Source organism: Crocuta crocuta, unplaced genomic scaffold (assembly GCF_008692635.1).
Source record: "Crocuta crocuta isolate KB4526 unplaced genomic scaffold, BGI_CrCroc_1.0 scaffold36, whole genome shotgun sequence".
NCBI lineage: Eukaryota > Metazoa > Chordata > Mammalia > Carnivora > Hyaenidae > Crocuta > Crocuta crocuta.
The window spans coordinates 18481410-18500667 of NW_027532203.1; the positions used below are offsets into that span (position 1 = coordinate 18481410).

General features: G+C 38.7%; 1 protein-coding gene and 1 long non-coding RNA gene across 5 annotated transcripts in view; one reads left to right on the top strand and one right to left on the bottom strand.

The window, feature by feature from the left end:
- The window catches only part of LOC144242624 (uncharacterized), a 75981-nt gene extending 71081 nt beyond the window's left edge, over positions 1 to 4900 (top strand). The window contains exon 3 of the long non-coding RNA XR_013338398.1: positions 4826 to 4900. This is a non-coding gene — a long non-coding RNA (uncharacterized LOC144242624). The remainder of the gene's footprint in view (positions 1 to 4825) is intronic.
- The window catches only part of ARK2N (arkadia (RNF111) N-terminal like PKA signaling regulator 2N), a 58603-nt gene extending 46900 nt beyond the window's left edge, over positions 1 to 11703 (bottom strand). For 3 of the 4 annotated variants that reach the window (XM_077777609.1, XM_077777608.1, XM_077777607.1), the window contains exon 1: positions 11559 to 11703. The gene's annotated coding sequence lies outside the window, so the exon portion shown is untranslated. The remainder of the gene's footprint in view (positions 1 to 11558) is intronic. The other variant, XM_077777610.1, reaches the window with a different exon arrangement.
- Positions 11704 to 19258: the final 7555 nt, after the last annotated feature.

Sequence of the window (19258 nt, forward strand, 5' to 3'; positions counted from 1 at the left end):
AGCCTGCTTCAAATTCTGTGTCTCCCTCTCTCTCTGACCCTCCCCTGCTCACGCTGTCCCTCTCTATACCAGAATTAAATAAAAAAATTAAAAAAATTTTTAATAGATCTGTTTATCTGCCTGATAGTCAAATTCAAAAAACTTAGTATTATCAAAAAACTAGCATACACAACTACTAACAGTGGCACAATATTAATCCTTAATTACTAAACTTGCAAGCCCAGCAAGCAACCAAAGATTTAACTTTAAAGCCTTATTTAAGATGTTCAAAAAAGGGAGCCTCAAAACTCTGATATAGTTAAATATGTACATTCTGACTTTAACATAAAAGAAAAAGAATGCTTCCCCAAAAATTCTGGAAATGAGATTTTTGAAAAATCTCAGAAACAAGTTAACTAGAATAATTACTTTTATATTCAAACCAACAAAGAGAAGAAGCTACAGTGGAGTAACATCAAATGTACACTTGTGTTTAAAAAAACCTTCAACCACATGCATTTGGGCAAATGAGAACCCAAAGTAACTATGCATCAAACCTATTTGCTATTTCTCTCAGGAAGAACTGCTCTAGAGGAGTATTAAGCTGCCAGACCTGGAGTGCCTGGGTGGCTAAGTCAGTTTAGTGTCCAACTCTTGATTTCGGCTCAGGTCATGATTTCATGGTTTATGGAACTGAGCCCTGGATCAGGCTCCATGGTGGAAGTGTGGATTCTCTCTCTCTGCCCTCCTCCCCAGTTCTTGTGCACACTCTCTCTTCCTCTCTCTCAAAATACATAAATAAACTTAAAAAAAAAAAAAAAGATGTCAGGCCTGACGATACTGTTTCCTCATAGTCCTTCCTAGTTCCCACCTACTCTCCTCAGGCTGAATGTGAGCCTAGTGTTTCAAATGTTTTGTTTCATAAGCAACAGCCACTAAATACAGAGAAACTACTCTGTGAACCTAGTACACTCTAGTCTATGAATGACTTAAGGGGTTTAAGAGAAAACATCCTACATACCTTTCCTACCTTATATGCTAACTTTAGAGCCTAACACTCTTCCCCCACTGAATGTACTACAACTCTTCTTAATCGTGGAGAAACAGGACATAGTCCTTAACCATAAGAGTGGTGATCTATACAGACTTCATTAACTGGTGCTTTGGTTTTAAAAGGATGATGCTATGGGCGCCTGGGTGGCTCAGTGGTTGGGCATCCAACTTCAGCTCAGGTCATGATCTCACAGCTCATGGGTTTGAGCCCCGCATCAGGGTCTGTGCTGACAGCTTGGAGCCTTCAGCCTGCTTCAGATTCTATGTCTCTTCGCTCTCTGCCCCACCCCCGCTCACGCTCTGTGTGTCTCTCTCTCTAAAAAATAAACATTAAAAAAAGTTCTTAAAAAATAATAAATAAATAAAGGGTAAGGCTAAGAATGTGCAAGGCAAGTAAATACCTCACTCTGTACATGAGATGCCATAGAAAGCAGTTATCATGATGTCCCACTGGTAACAGACAAACACAAACACGAAGTGAGACGGTGTGCTCATCAGGAGCTGCAGACAGCTTTACTGTTCACTCTATCAAGTTGCTTGACAGTTCAATATATGGTAGACAGCAACTAGAAGATACTTGGAAAATCTTTTTTTTTTTATCTAACATGCCAAGGCTACTTTCTGCTTACCATAAACATGAATAATCTATACTACTATTCTTTGCTTTTTATGGCCTTATTCTCAGCTGCTGATAACACAGACATTCTGATGAAGATTCCTCAACATATTCATGAAAACCAGAACATTCATGGCCAATAGGAACATTAATGTAAAACAATCTCATATGTAGCCTATTTTATAAGTATATTTGCATTGTCACTAATTTTTAAGTTAAATAAAAATACAAGCATAAATATTATTCCTAACACCATTCCAAAAGGAATGTAACACCTCTGAAAGCCAACAGAGGGAGTAAAAGTTAAACCAGAAAACTGCCAGTGTCATAACTAAAGCATGCTGGCAATATAAACAGGAAATAAAATATTCACACATATGAAAAACCCCATAGATGAGGAATAAACGAAGGTTTTTCTAGCGGAATAAAAACAAGAGCTGAGTATTCTGCAGAGAATGAAGTTAATATTTCTGTAATAAAACTTTTTCTCACAGCTGAAATATTTGAGAAATATACTCAAATGAAATTAATGTAGCCATAAAGCACAAGAATCAAACGTCTCAAATTAATTTTTGAAAGCAGAAGGTACTGGACCTTTTCAAAGTATATAACATCAGGCTAAAAAGTAAATGTGTTAACATGACCATAAAAATCTTGTTTCTTCAGTAAATGAATTGTGTGGGTAAGACAAATAAATCTAAACTGCTTTTCTTTTAGGAAAATGTAACATGAGTATTTTTAATATGACAAATCAATCAAATGATTATTATTCATTTCAAGATGGTTATATCTAAGAATTAATTGAAATTTACAATACATCAGTCAGAAGAGCTAAAATTAACAACTCAGGCAACAACAGATGTTGGCGAGTATGCAAAGAAAGAGGATCTCTTCTGCACTGTGGGGAGAATGGAAACTGGTGCAGCCACTCTGGAAAACAGTATGGAGGGTCCTGAAAAATTTAAAAATAGAACTACCTTATGACCTAGCAATTGCACTACTAGGTATATATCCAAGGGATACAGGTGTGCTGTTTCCAAGGGGCACATGCACCTCAATGTTTATAGCAGTGTTATTGACAATAGCTAAAGTATGGAAAGAACCCAAATGTCCATCAATGGATGAATGGATGAAGAAGATGTGGTACACACACACACACACACACACACACACACACACACCAGTGGAGTATTACACAGCAATCAAAATGAATAAAATCTTGCCATTTGCAACAACATGGATGGAACTAGAGGGTATTATGCTAAGCGAAATAAGTCAGAGAAAAACAAATATCCTATGACTTCACTCATTTGTGGAATTTAAGATACAAAACAGATGAACATAAGGGAAAGGAAGCAAAAATAATATAAAAACAGGGAGGGGGACAAGAGACTCTTAAATACAGAGAACAAACTGAGGGTTGCTGGAGGGGCTGTGGGTGGGAGGACGGGCTAAATGGGTAAGAGGCATTAAGGGAGACACCTTTTTGGGATGAGCACTGGGTGTTATGCATAGGGGATGAATCACTGGAATCTACTCCTGAAAACTATATGCACTTATTGCACTATATGCTAACTAACTTGAGAAGAGAGGGGAGGGGAGGGGAGGGGAGGGGAAGGGAGGGGAGGAAAGGAAGGAAGGAAGGAAGGAAGGAAGGAAGGAAGGAAGGAAGGAAGAAAGAAAGAGGGAGAGAGGGAGAGAGGGAGAGAGGGAGAGAGGGAGAGTGAGAGAAAGGAAGAGAAAGGAAGAAAAAGAAATTAACAATAACTTTTACTGCCAAAAAAGCGATTTTAATCACAAACACTAGTATCATTAATAGGACATCAGTTAGCTCATAGTGGTATGTCCATACAATGTGGCCATGAAGGATGAAAAAGGTTCTTTAATACGTTAATATGAAGAAATTTTCAATACATAATGTCAAAAGAACAAAAAAGGTACATTATACCAAAAGTGTAAACAAAGAAATTATATTCATATGTGAGTTTGCCTGTAAATGTACAGAATCACTGGGAAGATACTTAAGAAAACAGTAACAGAAGCTACTCTGGCAAGGAAGGAAAGCAAATGAGGGGAACAGGAATCAAAAGACCTTTCCACTGTACACAGTCTTTACACCTTGAATTTACTATCATGTACAAGTTATTATCTATTCAAAAATCCACTCTAACATAAAAGTCTACTGAAAAGTGTTCTGAAGAAAACAGGACTTGGCATTTTCTGCTCATGACACTGACTACTTAATGTTCCAGTCAAATTTAGTCAGTGAAGTGTAATAGTTGCCCCCTGTACTGGAATTTTGTTATAACTCATAAAACACAATGAAAAAAAGTCACAAAGTGAAAATAGAAGTTCTGACAAAACTCTCTGCAGAATAAAAATGAAGTACCCTAAATATAGGGGGATAAGATGTCGTATGTATAGAAAACAGTAATCTTCCTGAAGAACCAGAGTATTTACTGCATATTGTTTTTGGTCAGGGAAAATATGTATATTTTCTTTTTAGAGGTAAGCAAAAGAAGCTGGAAGCAAAAATATAAAACTGTCAAATGATACCTGCATCTCATAAATGGGATAAAAGGCTCTCAACCACCTGCTTTAATATTTGATGAATTCACAATGAAGTATTAAATAAACAACATATAGCACTTATTTAGTAATTTTTATTTATTTCCTACCATGCTGTTCTAATCTCCACTCTACAGTTGGTCCCCTTCAACCTGGATATTACAGTTAATCCCACCTCATCTCTCTAGAGCCCTTGCTGATTATTCTTCAGCATTCATTATCCTCTCAGCTCAAATGGACTGTCCATCCATCCATCCATCCATTCATTCATTCATTCATTCACTCATTCATTTGAAAAAATCCCCCTCCTACTTACCACCTCAACCTCACATCTCCTCCTCCAAATACCATTCTCTTCTTTCACAGCCAACCTCATTAAGAGTTGTCTAAACTCCTTCCATTTCTTTACTTCTCATACTCCTCCAACCCAATCTCATCTGACATCTGCTTTTATCACATCTGAAGAACAGTTCTTATTGGGGTCATTAATGACCCCCATACCTCTAAATCCAACAAACATAGTTTGGCCCTCATCTTAATGTCTAAGCAGTATTCTACACTTATCCACTCCCTCTCCCCCTTAAACTAATATTTTTCTTTGGCTTCCAGGCTTCCTTTCTTCTGACTGCTCCTTCTCAGCCTACTTGTGGATTTAACTTCCTCTACCAAATCTCAAGCATTAGTCCAAAGGTAGGTCCTTTTCACACCCATCAAAGTAACCTTTTCTACATCCAGTTTCCAATACCATCCCTATACCAGTAATCCTGTCTCTCCATCTCAGCTTTTCTCCAAGCGCTATACCAGTCTACACAAATAGCCCCTTGACATCTGCATTTAGGTTTCATAAAGGCCAAACTACAATCTCTTCACGTCCAAAACCAAACCAGCCATCTCTGAACTACCTCACTCTACTTTTCTCTAGCTCTCCCTAGCTCAACAAAAACAGCATCACTACTACTTCAGTTGCTCGTATCAAAAACCTGAGGGTTATCCTTAACAATGCCTTCTCCTTTACTTATTGGATCTCATCATTCACTAATTCCTATAGATCCTACCTCGTTATATTTCCAGGATACTATTTTCCATCTCCACTGTCACCCACTCTAAACACAACCTCTGTGATTTATTGGAACCACTGACAATCATCATCTCCTCTCTCCATATTCAGTCTTGCTCCTGGCCTACCAACCTGAGCTCCATAGAGCAGGCAGAACAATATTTTTATATGGCAAATATGACATGTTTATATGAGAGAGGTTTTTGTTTTTCAGATTACACATAAAGTATTTTTTTAATGTCTTACGAGGTTGGAATGGGGGGATGAATAAGAAGAGAGTATCAAGGCAACCTGAGATTTATGTGAGTTTCTCTCTCCCCTTTATAGAGAATTATATGCAATTATTTTTAAAACCTGGGTTCTGGACAATCAAAATGCAGCATGTATTAGTCCTGTGTTCATCTTGAAACTAAGATGACAAAAGAGGAGGACAGGAAGGAGAGTTAAACCATGGAAAAGAAGCAATATACTGCCCTCTAAGACACAGAAGTTAAAAGTATTAAGAAAAAGGAGTACAAAGTATAAGGCTAAATGAGGCTATTGTGAACATCTGAAGGGATTTTCTTTACCATTAGACCTCATTCTTCGTCAGCAAAACGTAATACAAGGTGAAAAGACCAGGTTTTGAAGCTTGTAAATATGGAAAAGGGCTAAAACTTTTGCTACAGAAAATCTGAGGAGAATAAAACTGCTAAGCACAGTAATTTACACAGTGTCAAAAAGAATAATTCATAATACTACTCAATTCCCACACTATGTAGGGACCATTAACACAAACTTAAGGGATGGGGGTGGGAGGGCAGTGTGTGATTGTTCTTCCCTGCTGAAAACCTCTGCCCACCATTTCCAGTTTCATGTTGGGCCACTCACACTCTAGCTCCCTCCAGCTACAAAGAATGTCACATGAACGGGTNAGATCTCTGGACTTTTACTCATTTTATGCCAGCCCTCTTGCTGGCTACTCTTCACAGATATTAGAATAAGTATCACTTCCTTGGGACAGCCTTTGGTACCTTACTAATAGGGTCCCTGTTATATAAAGATCATATATATGCCTATCTTCTTTCATAGTACTTTACATAATTGTCGTTAACTTTATTTAATGTCCATCTACCATACAAAGGGACTTATATAAATTTAAAGAAGTAAAAAATTATACAAATGAAAAATTATGTAACCCCCAGGTGATCTACCTCTATGATTAATAGGTAAAACAGACCTTAAGGCAAAAATTATTGTCAAGACAAAATTTGTCATTCTAATTTTCATGGCCCAGTGATAAACAGAATGGGAATCTGTAGAAGTTCCCTCTGACTACAAATTTTTCAAGGCAGTAGAAACCAAGGTCGTTGTTAAGAGGGAAGATGAATGAGGTGGTATTGAGGGTGATCAGAGGACCAGGAATGAAAAAGAAGTGAGAAAGGGAAGACACTAGGGAGGTACAGTGTAGGACTTCCAGGCAATAACAAGGGCCCACTTTAAGGGCTGGAGTACAAATTTCATGGGAGAATGGCATACATGGTTATGTTTTTCTCCTCTGAAGTTCAACTGTGCAAGGCCAAACACAGAGGAGGAAGAAATATAACCAGAATTCTAGTTTCACCAAGCAAACAGAACAGTGTAAGAAAGAAACAAAAGTGCATGCGAGAAAATGATTGTAATTATCACATCCAGAAGGTACAGGACAGTGAAAAATGTCCAATGGAATGGATATCCCCGTGGAGTCAAAGTACTACAGTGAACTGGAAAAGAGAAGGTGGTAGCCCAAGAGCAAGTGAAAGAAACAGATTATGGAAGGGTTGCATTTATTGGTAACTGCCAACATCTAAAACTGTCCTACTCAAAATGATGTTCTTGAAGGACTATGTGACAGAAATTAAGAGTAATTCACTAGAAACTTTGAGCAATATGATACTGTCATGACATCCAAACAGTATTTCAATTTCCTAGTAATTAGTTTACTGTATTTTACCAAAAAAAAAAAAATCCACCAATGATAGACTGGAAATACAGTGCACTGGTCCCAGGGTGCCTGGATGGCTTGGTCAATTAAGCATCAGGTCAGATTTTGGCCCAGGTCATGACCTCACAGTTTCGTGAGTTTGGGGCCCCACATGGGACTCTATGCTGACCTATGGAGCCTGCTTAGGATTCTCTGTCTCTCTCTCTCTCTCTGCCCCTCTCCCTGGATTCTCTCACTCGCTCTCTCAAAATAAATAAATAAACTTAAAAAACAAAACATTGGTCCTAAAAAAAAAAAAATACCGATCCTTCAAAACACGTAATTCTAGAAGCACTGATTAGAGTATGGCTGTGGAAATAAGTAGCTGAGGGAGAGAACAAAATCATTACAGGAGAGTACACAGAATTGAGTGGGCAGTGCCATAAGGATCATCTGTATACTGAAATCACCAAAAATTAACAGTAATAATGGACAAAATGACACTAATCAAGGAACAAAAATCATCACAGTATAAGGGGTCAGTGGTCAAAAGCTGACAGCAATTATCTGAAAAGCAATGAGGAACCAGGAAATCCAACCCAAAGGATAAGGACTGCAGGAGAAAAAAAGCACAGCCACCCTCTTGCAAGGTCAAGCAGTGCCCTCAGTGGAAACCCATGTTGCTATTAGTGCAAAAAGGGGAAGTTCAGAGAGGATGTTAAGAATATCGGTGATTGTGCTCATGATGAACTAAAGTAGAAGTGAACTGGAGAAGGAGGGGAAGGAAAAGAACAGGGACTGTGCAGTGCTTTCTGAAGATTAGAGTACAGGAAATAAGGGGTGACTTAGGAGTTCGGAGCTTCCTGTGGTAACATTCATGAAACAAAAACCTATGTAAAGTATTCAGATGTTTTCTTTTTCATTCTATACATTGAAAAAATTTAGTGTTGGTCATGACTCAGTCAATTGATTTCACAACCCAGTAGGTGGTGACCTAAAACTTGAAAAACATTGTCTAGAGAAACACAAGGGTCACAGCAGCTGTTTCTGAGACAGACAAAACAAAAACAAAACATCTAGTAACAAACAGTGGAATGGAAAAATAAACTGTGGTACAATAAAGGAGCATATAGCAGTGGAAACCAAAGACAACTACATCAACATGGATAAAACAATAAAAACGATGGTAAGCAAAAAAAAGAAAAAAGAAAAATGGAAGAAGAAATTGCAAAAAACAAAAACCCCCCACCTGTATCAATGTATATAAAGTCCAAACTAAGACAAAACAAAATGACGTAATATATACGGATGCCCAGCTGTGGAGTAAAACTACTTTAAAAAGCAAAGGAATGGTTACCAAACTGTCAGGATAGTGGTTACTATCAGGATAGTTCTTCAGGGTGAGGCAGAGGTGATTGATTCTGAGTATGTAGGGTTTCCTACAAGGCTGGACTTCTGGGCAGGGCAGGACTTCTGGCTATGAGCAAGGGATGGGATCAGCAAAACTCTCCAAAATGTAATTATAAGGCATGACAAAATTTAACCATTTCAGAGCTCTAGTAATCTGTCAAAAGCATACACAAAAAGTACTGATGTTTAAAAACCTGCAGGATGGGGAACCTGGGTGGCTCAGTCGGTTGAGCATCAGACTTCGGTTCAGGTCATGATCTCGCAGCTCATGAGTTCAAGCCCCGCGTCGGGCTCTGTGCTGAAGGCTCAGAGCTTGGAACCTGCTTCAGATTCTGTGTCCCTCTCTCTCTGCCCTTCGCCTACTTATGCTGTCTCTCTCTCTCTCTCTCAAAAATAAAATTAAAAAACATTTTAAAAAAATGAAAACCTGTACGGATTTTTATTAAGAATAGTGGGGGTCTCAGCAACAGCACTGCTAGAAATTTACCCGAGGGATACAGGAGTGGTGATGCATAGGGGCACATGTTCATAGCACCACTTTCAACAATAGCCAAAACATGGAAGAGCCTAAATGTCCATCAACTGATGAATGGATCAAGAAGATGTGGTTTATCTATACAATGGAATACTACATGGCGATGAGAAAGAATGAAATCTGGCCATTTGTAGCAACGAGGATGGAACCTGAGAGTGTTATGCTGAGCAAAATAAGTCAGGCAGAGAAGGACAGATACCATATGTTTGCACACATAGGTGGATTAGGAGGAACTTAATGGAGGAGTGTGGGGGAGGAAAAGGGGAATAAACAGTGGGGGAGAGGGAGGGAGGCAAACTGTGAGAGACTCTTGAATGTTGAGAACAAACTGAGGGCTGATAGAGGAGGGGGAGAAAAGAAGGGGGGTGATGGACATGGAGGGGGGTACTTGTCGGGATGAGTACTGGGTGTTATATGGAAACCAACTTCACAATAAACTAAGGGGAAAAAAAAGAATAGTGGGGGTCTGTGATGTTCTTGCCTAGGGCTGCTCCCACTCCTCCCTGCAAGTCCTGGAGCTCAACAGGTTCAGCCTAACTACACACAACAGGCCTGGAGGATCTGAGGATCTGCTTTTGTACATACAAAGGGGCCTCACTCAATGTGGAATGGCTGGCCACATCTACGCCAAGGGGCATATATGGGCAAGTGACAATCTCAGCAGCAGGTCAGCAGGGAGGCCAAGGGGTCCAACTAGCCTGAGGATGTGATCATGAATGGACCAAGCATATTCTTGGCTGAGGCTGCAAGATTATGCAGAGAAAATGCCAAATGGTTCAAGAGAGTAAAAAAAAAAAAAAAAGTCCAGGCAGACTTGAAAATGACCTGAACTTTAAAATGCTTTCACCCATCCATGTACAGATCCATCAGTATAGAACAAAATTCCTTTTTGGTGGGAGGTATTTGAGCAAAATCTCTGTCCAAGTACTGGCTGATCAGTAAACTGTATTGGAATGGACAAGAGCAACCATTAGAACGCCAGGTTTAAAATTTAAAATAGGAAAAAATAAAAAATAAAAAGCTGAGCAGAGACATAAGCAACAACACACTGCAGGAGAGACAGATTTCTGATTTACCAATTACCTAAACAAAAAAAAGTAACATTTACAAGGGAAAAACAGTAAGAATCCAAAGCTGCTGCAATATATTATCTAAAATGTCCAGTTTACAAGAAAAAATTAACAGACCTTTAAAAAATAGGAAACGTGACTCATACACAGGAGATATAAGCAGTCACTAGAAAAACAAGTGTCCTTAGATGGACTCCACAAAAATTTCAAAAGAACTACTTTAAATATATTCAAAGTACTAAAGAAAACTATGACTTAAAAATTAAAGTATGGCAACAATGAATCAACAAGTAGATAATCTCAATAAAGAAACAAATTATCAAGAGAACCAAATGGACATTCTGCAGTTGAGAAATATAAAAACTCAAAAGAAACGTCACTACTAGGGCTCAACAACAGGTTCAAGATGACAGAATAAAGAAATCAGTGAACAAAATGATAAGTCAATAGAAACTGTGCAACTGGAAGAATAGAAAGAAAAAGAATTTAAAAAAATAAACAGGGCCTCTGAAACACAAGGGACAATGTCAAGAATATCAACATGTGTGGGGCGCCAGACAGATTAGCTCAGTCAGTTAAGCTTCAGCTTCTTGGTGTCAGTTCAGGTCATGATCTCATGGTCTGTGGGTTTGAGCCCCGCATTGCACTACGCACTGACATTGCAGATGGAGCCTGCTTGGGATTCTCTCTCTCCTTCTCTCTCTACTCCCCTCTCCCTCTCTCAAAATAAATAAACTTCAATTTTTTTTAATGTTTATTTATTTTTGAGAAACAGACAGACAGTGAGGGAGGGGCACAGAGACAGAGACACACAGAATCCAAAGCAGGCTCCAGGCTCTGAACTGTCAGCACTGAGCCTGACATGGGGCCTGAACTCACAAAATGCGAGATCATGACAGGAGCTGAAGTCAAATGCTCAAATGACTGAGCCACCCAGGTGCCCCAGTAAACTTTAAAAAAAGAAAAGGAAAAAAAAAATCCTAGAGGCCAGAAGGTAGAATGACATTCAAAGTGCTGAGGGGAGGGACTGCCTGTGTGGCTCAGCAGGTTGAGTGTCCTTTCGGTTTGGCTCAGGTTCTGATCCTGGGGTTGTGGGACTGAGCCCTATGTTAGGCTCCACACTGATGTGGAGTCTGCTTGTCTCTCCCTTTGTGACCCTCACCTCCCACTACTCGAGCTCTCTCTCTAAAAACAAAACAAAAAAAACAAAAACAAAAAAAAAAAGAGAGAGAGAGAAAGGAAGAGAGAGAGCAAAGCGCTGAGGAGAAAAACTAAGAGTGCTATATCCAACAAAAATATTCTTTCAAAATGAAGATAAAAAGGGGTACCTGGCTAGGCAGTCTGTATAGGGCATGTGACTTGATCTTGGTGTCATGAGTCTGAGCTCCAAGTTGAGCAGAGGTACTACTTTAAAACCAAAAGAATTTTTTTATGAGGCGCCTGGGTGGCCCAGTCAGTTGAGCGTCCAACTTCAGCTCAGGTCACGATCTTGCGGTTTCTAAATTCAAGCACTGTGTCAGGCTCTGTGCTGACAAGTTGCAGCCTGGAGCCTGCTTCAGAGTCTGTGTCTCCCTCTCTATCTGCCCCTCTCCTGCTCACAGCTCACATTCCATCTCTCTCACACACAAACAAAAATAAACAAACATTAACAAATTAAAAAAAAAAAAAAGAAGAAAGAAAAAAGAATTTTTAAAAATGGGGGTGCCTGGCTGGCTCAGTTAGAAGAGTGTGTGATTCTTGACCTCAGAGTCATGGGTTCAAGTTCCACACTGGGTGTAGAGATTACTAAAAAAATAAAATGAAGGCAAAAGAAAAAAGATGGGCACTGGGTGCTCAGTCAGTTAAGCGTCTGACTTCAGCGCACATCATATTCTTGCAGTTCATGGGTTTAAGCCCTATCAGACTCTCTGCCATCAGAACAGAGCCCACTTCAGATCCTCTCTCTCTCAAAAATAAACATTTTAAAAAATAAATAAAAATTAAAATTAAAAAAAGAAAGAAAAAAAAGAATTTCCAGATAAACAGACTTAGAAATTTCATTGATAGCAGACCTGCTTTACAACAAATAATAAAGGAAATTTTTTAGGCTAAAAGGAAAGATTTTGTGACTCAAATCCACAAAATGAAATGCAGACAACAAAAAGTGCTAAATACATATGTTAACATAAAAGACACTATAAATGATGATTTCTTCCCTTAAAAAATAAAAGACTACACAGAGCCGTAATTATAACACTGTGTTGCAAGGTTTATAATATACACAGCTGTTATACAAAAGTAATACTAAAAAAGGAAGGAAGAGATGAAGCTCTCCCCTCCGGGTGCAATGTTTCTATATTTTATTGAAATTAAATAAATACTAATTTGAAGACGACTGTGATAAAGATATAGATGTAATCTCCATAGCAACCACTAACATAAATAATACACACACACACATACATATGTATACACATACGTATATATCTCCTAAGACAATAAATAAGGTACACAGGAACAACAAACAGTAACACATTAGAAAATAGAATGGCAGGGGCGCCTGGGTGGTTCAGTCAGTTTAAGTGTCTGACTCTTGGTTTCAGCTCAGGTCATGATCTCACAGTTCGTGAGTTCGAGCCCCATGTCCAGCTCTGCGCTGACAGCTCAGAGCCTGGAGCCTGCTTCAGATTCTGGGTCTTTCTCTCTCTCTACCCCTCCCCTGCTGGCACTCTGTCTCTCTCTCTCTCTCAAAAATAAACATTTAACGGAGGACCGTGGGGAAGAAAAAGGGGGGAAATATTGGGGGAGAGGGAGAGAGGCAAACCATGAGAGACTCTTGAATGCTGAGAACAAAGTGAGGACTGATGGGTGTGGGGGGAAGTGGAGGGTGATGGGCATGGAGGGCACTTGTGGGGATGAGCACTGGGTGTTATATGGAAACTAACTTGACAATAAACTATTTGTAAAAAAAAAAAAATTTGTTTTTTTAATTTTTAAAAATTGACAATAAACTATTAAAAAGAATAAAAAATAAAAATAAAAATGTTAAAAGATATTTAAAAAATAAAATAAAACAACAAATGTAAACCCAACTAAATTAATAATTACATTAAATGTAAATGGCCTAAATGCTCCAATCAAAAGAAAGAGATTATCAGAATGAATAAAAAAGATCCAATTTGTATATAGTCTCAGAAACATACCTTAGGTTCAAAGATAAAATAGGTTGAGGGTAAGTAACAGGAAAAGATATACTATGCAAAGACCAACAACAGGAGAGCTAAAATGTTTACATCAACATGAGATAAAATAGAATTTAAGACAAAAAATGCTGATAGAGACAGAGGGACATGTCATAATGATACAAATGTTAATATATCAGAAAAACATAAAAATCAAAATGCTAACAAAATGGAAAGGAGAGAAAGAATTCAACACCAAGAGTTGCAGATTTCCAGTCCTCATTATAAATGGATAAAACTAGACAGAAAGTCAGCAAGAATTTAGAATACTTGAACATTATCAACAAGTTCAACCCATATGACAATATGGAACACTACTCCTTGGATAGCGAATGGCATTTGCAACTGGGTACAGGGTAACCCCAAACTAAGACATGGACTACTAGAAAGTAAAAAGAGAAAGAATCAACTTTAATTTGAGTAGATTAACGCTCAGGAATATAGGTCTCAAAGGAAAAAAATAAAGAAATACAGATTTGGACATTATTGATACAAGAAGAGGTGGTAGATGAATATACCATCAAATTTTAAAAAGCATAAAATAGAGGAGAGACTCTAAACAGACTTTTTTAAAAAAGGTAGGGGCGCATGGGTGGCTCAGTCGGTTAAGTGTCCGACTTCAGCTCAGGTCATGATCTCGCGGTTCGTGGGTTCGAGCCCCACGTCGGGCTCTGTGCTGACAGCCAGCTCAGAGCCTGGGGCCTGTTTCAGATTCTGTGTCTCCCTCTCTATCTGACCCCCCCTGCTCAAACTCACTCTCTCTCTCTCTCAGAAATAAATAAAACATTAAAAAAATTTTAAAGGAATAAATTTTAAAAATAAATAATAAATAATAAAAATAAAAATGTAAATATATGCTTTAGCATATAAGCTGATAGGTAAAAAAAAATTATACTTGGGCCAAAAAAAAGATAAAAGTATCAGTAAAACACAGACATAGAAGAAAGTCTTCCTTCTCGCAATACATTTTTAGATGTTTAACAACTTCCTATGAACTTAGAATTGTGAGAATCGACCATGATTAACCGGGACTTATCTAAGACCAACCACTACAGGAAACCCTCCTGAGAGTTTTGACATAGCAGAGCATATAAAATCATTAAGCACTCAACATATGAAAGGTATGCCTTTTACACTGCTCAATTTTACTTCTTATTGGCTACAACCATCACTAACCATCCTTTAATAACATTATAATGACATAAAATGAACGAATAAACTAAAGCAATATTGTTCTTCCTAATGTGACAAATGCAAACTGCAGTCATCTGCTGTTCAAAGTTTACTGTTGCTACAGGCACTTTTCCGTTGAAACCACAAGTTGACACAATCACAGCCCATTATGTAAAAATGCTTCTAGGCAAGATTTTCTCCAGAGTCATGTAAAATGGGGCATTCTAATTGCTAGCATTGCTACATATCACCACCTTAGACCAGTAAAGAAAAATAAGCAGCTAATGCCTCAAACATGATATATACCCATTAACCCATTAATTTACACTGCTTCTCCACATGTACAAGCCATAGTATTAGATAATTCTTGAATTCCAACACTGCTCTCTTGGGGCACCTGAGTGGCTCAGTCGGTTGGGCATCCGACTTCAGCTCAGGTCAGGATCTCACCGTTCTTGAGTTCAAGCCTCACGTCAGGCTCTGCTGACAGCTTAGAGCGTGTAACCTGCTTCAGATTCTGTGTCTCCCTCTCTTTCTCTGCCCCTCCCACTCTCACACTCAGTCTCTCTCAAAAAAATAAACACCAACACTGTTCTCTTATACAAAGCAATACTCTGCACTAAATATGGCTATTTAGACAAAAAAGCAACTTTATTTTTTTTTAACTTTTATTTATTTCTGAGAGTGAGAGAGACAGCATGGGCAGGGGAGGGTCAGAGACAGAGGGAGACATAGAATCTGAAACAGGCTCCAGGCTCTGAGCTAGCTGTCAGCACAGAGCTCAATGTTGGGCTCAAACCCACGAACCGTAAGATCAAGACCTGAGCCGAAGTCAGATGCTTAACCAACTGAGCCACCCATGTGCCCCAAAAGAGCAACTTTAAAAATGGTCAATATTTTAATGACAAAATAACAATGCTTTTGATCACTAGAGTAGTACAAGATATAATATTTGCTCTGTCATAAAACTTTAAGTTAAAAAAAATCCTTATGGGCACCTGGGTGGCTCAGTTGGTTGAGTGTCTGACTTCGTCTCAGGTCATGATCTCATGGTTCGTGGGTTCAAGCCCCACATCAGACTCTGTGCTGACAGCTGCTTCAGATTCTGTGTCTCCCTCTCTCTGCCCCTCTCCTGCTTGCGCACTTTCTCTCTCTCTCTCAAAATAATTTTTTTTTTTAATTTTTGATTCTTTGCAAATGATACTATTTCCTTGAAATAATGTGGAATTGTTCCAAACAGGATGTCTTCTACTGTTCTATCTAATCTAGCATCAAATACCAAGTTTACATCAACCAACCTTGGGAGAACACTATGTTTCAAAATAAAATTTATGACATAACTTTCTCCCGAGAGTTAGTCTACTTCAGTCCATCATTTTGTTTAAAATTGATACTAAAAAACTCCTAACTCTGTGACCATCCAAACCATCCAACATAAAAACAATGTATAGGGGCACCTGGGTGGCTCAGTTGGTTAAGCCTCTGACTTTGGCTCAGGCCATGATCTCACAGTTCGTGGGTTCGAGCCCTGCGTTGGGCTGTGTGCTGACAGCTCAGAGCTTGGAGACTGTCTTCAGATTCTGTGCCTCCCTCTCTCTCTGACCCTCCCCTGCTCAAGCTGTCTCTCTCTCTCTCTTTCAGAAATAAATAAAACATTAAAGAATGTTTAAAAATAAATAAATAAAGTCACTTCTGTGAGAGACTGTTAAAAAAAATGTATATAAACCCCCAAAACCTTTCATGTAAGTCTGCTCCTATTTTTAAAATTTAAATTCTTTACCTACTTCCTTTCTCACAAAAACTCCATACCCACAAAATCTCAAAGCTAGTAAATGTTAAGACCACTAAAACACAAATTTGGGTTCCAAGTTTTCTGCTCTTTAATCAAAATAGTCAGACTCTTTCCTCTTTTTTTTTTTTTTAAAGAAATATTGAAAATAGGGGCACAAGAGTGCCTCTATCGATTAAGCATCTGACTTTGGCTTACATCATGATCTCCAGCCTGTGAGTCTAACCCCCCTCACAGGGCTCTCGGTTGTCAACACAGAACCCATTTCAGATCCTCTTTCCCTCTCTTCCTATGCCCCCTCTCCCACTTGCACTCTCCCTCAACAAAACAAAACAAAACAAAACCAACAAAAACAAAACAAAAACATTATAAAAAAGAAATTGAAAATATTACCAAATAAGTGTACCCATCATTAAGTGTACAACTTGATGATTTTTACAAAATAAACATATCCATGTAATGACCACACAGATGAAAGAACATTCCCCAAATCCCAGAAGCCTCCTCCATGCCCTCTCTAATCATTACCTGCCCCTCCCCCAAAAAGTTTTTGGACTTTTCTGGACCTATATCACCACTGATTAAAGTTGTCTATTCTAAGCTTTCAAGATGATATAAAGAAATGGGGGACTAACCTGTATTCATGGATTGTTGAAATGTTAATTTTTCCCAATCTGATCCAGATTCGATATATTCCCAATCAAAATGCCAAGGTATTTTATAGATATCAACATATAGATTCTAATGTGTATATGGAAAAGCAAAAGACCCAGAACAGTCAACACTGTACAGAAGGTTGAAGGACTGACATTACCTTGTTTTAAGACTTACTATAAAAGCTACAGTAACCAAGATAATGTAGTACGAGCCAAAGGGCAGTTACACAGATAAATGGAACAGAATATAGAGAGCCCAGAACATTTAACTAACCACTGACAAAAGAGCAAGAAAAGCAATTCAATGGATAAATAAGCCTATTGAACAAATGGTACTGGAACAATTGGACATTCACATGGAAAAAAAAATCACCTAGACACAGACCTTACACCTTTTACAAAAATTAACTCAAATGGATGAGAGACATAAATGGGTAAAATGCAAAACTATAAAAATTCTAGTGGAAAACAGGAGAATATTTAAGTGATCTTAGGTTTGGCAATGAATTTTTACTTCTTTCAATGTTATTTTATTTTTTGAGAGAGAGTGCAGGTACATGAGCAAGTGGGGGAGGGGCAGAGAGATAATGATTAGAGAGAATCCCAAGCAAGCTCTGCCCTATCAGCACAGTCCCCTATAAGGGCTCAATCTCACCAACTGTGAGATCATGACCCACCAAAATCAAGAGTCACTTAACCAACTGAGCCACCCAGGTGCTCCTGGCAATTAATTTTTTTTTAATTTTTTCATTGTTTATTTTTAATTTGAGGGAGAGGGAGAAGGAGAGCAAGAGCGAGCAGGGAAGAGGCAAAGAGAGGGAGATACATAATCCATAGTAGGCTTCAGGCTCTGAGCTGCCAGCACAGAGCCAGAAGAGGGGCTCAAACCCATGAACCAGGATATCATAATGTGAGCCCAACCCAGTCACTCAACAAATGAGCCACCCAGGCACCCCTTGGCAATGAATTTTTATATGTAATGCCAAAAGCACAACCAATGAACAAAAAAACAGACTTTATTAAAATTAAATTTTTCTGCTCCGCAAAGGCACTGTCAAGAGAAGGAAACGTTTAACAAGTATGCTCAGGGGCGCCTGTGTGGCTCAGTAAGTTGAGCTTCCGACTTTGGCTCAGGTCATGCATGATCTTGCGGTTTGTGGGTCCGAGCCCCGCATCGGGCTCTGTGCTGACAGCTCAGAGCCTGGAGCCTGCTTCAGATTCTGTGTCTCCCATTCTCTGCCTCTTCTTTGCTTGCACTCTGTTTCTCTCTCAAAAATAAACATTAAAAATTTTTTTAAATAAATAATAAATTAAAAAAATAAAAAGTATGTNCACAATCTTTCTTGCTCTTTCACTTCAACTACCAAACTTTAGGATCCGTCAGCATCTCTAATTGCGTTTTTTTTGTGTGTTTTTTTTTTTTTGGTGTTTATTCATTTTTGAGAGAGACAGAAAGAGAGAGCAAGCACATGTGTGTACNGAATAGAGCCCAATATGGGGCTCAAACTCACAAACCACAAAATCATGACCTGAGCAGAAGTTAGGCGCTTAACTGACTGAGCCACTCACTCAGTGCTTCACCATCTCTAATTCTTTATCTTTCACTGCTTAACCCAATGCAATCTAATCTCTGTTCCCATTCTACCTAAAGTTTGATAAGACTACCTTTATTTCATGTCATTAAACCCAAGAGACATTTTTAGTCTTCATTTCTTACCTCTCAGCAGTATCTGATGCTGTTAACCATTTCCTCCTTGAAAATTCCTTTCCACAGATTTCTCTACCATCACAGTATCCTGGATTTTCCCACTCCCACTATAATTCAACCAACTTAGATCTCCTTTGTTGTCTCATTCTCATCTCTCTGAATTTAGTTCTTTTTTTAAGAATCGTTTTCCCACTTGGGGCACCTGGGTGGCTCAGTGGGTTAAGCGTCCAACTTTGGCTCAGGTCATGATCTCAGGGTTTGTGGGTTTGAGCCCCATGTCGGGCTCTGTGCTGACAGCTCAGAGCCTGGAGCCTGCTTCGGATTCTGTGTCTCCCTCTCTCTCTACCCCTCCCCCACTCATTCTCTGTTTCTCTCTGTCTCAATAATAAATAAACATAAAAAAATTTTTTAGAAACTAGTATGTATCAAAAACCTATTATATATCAAGCAACATGCTAGGTCTGGGTTTACAAAAATGAAT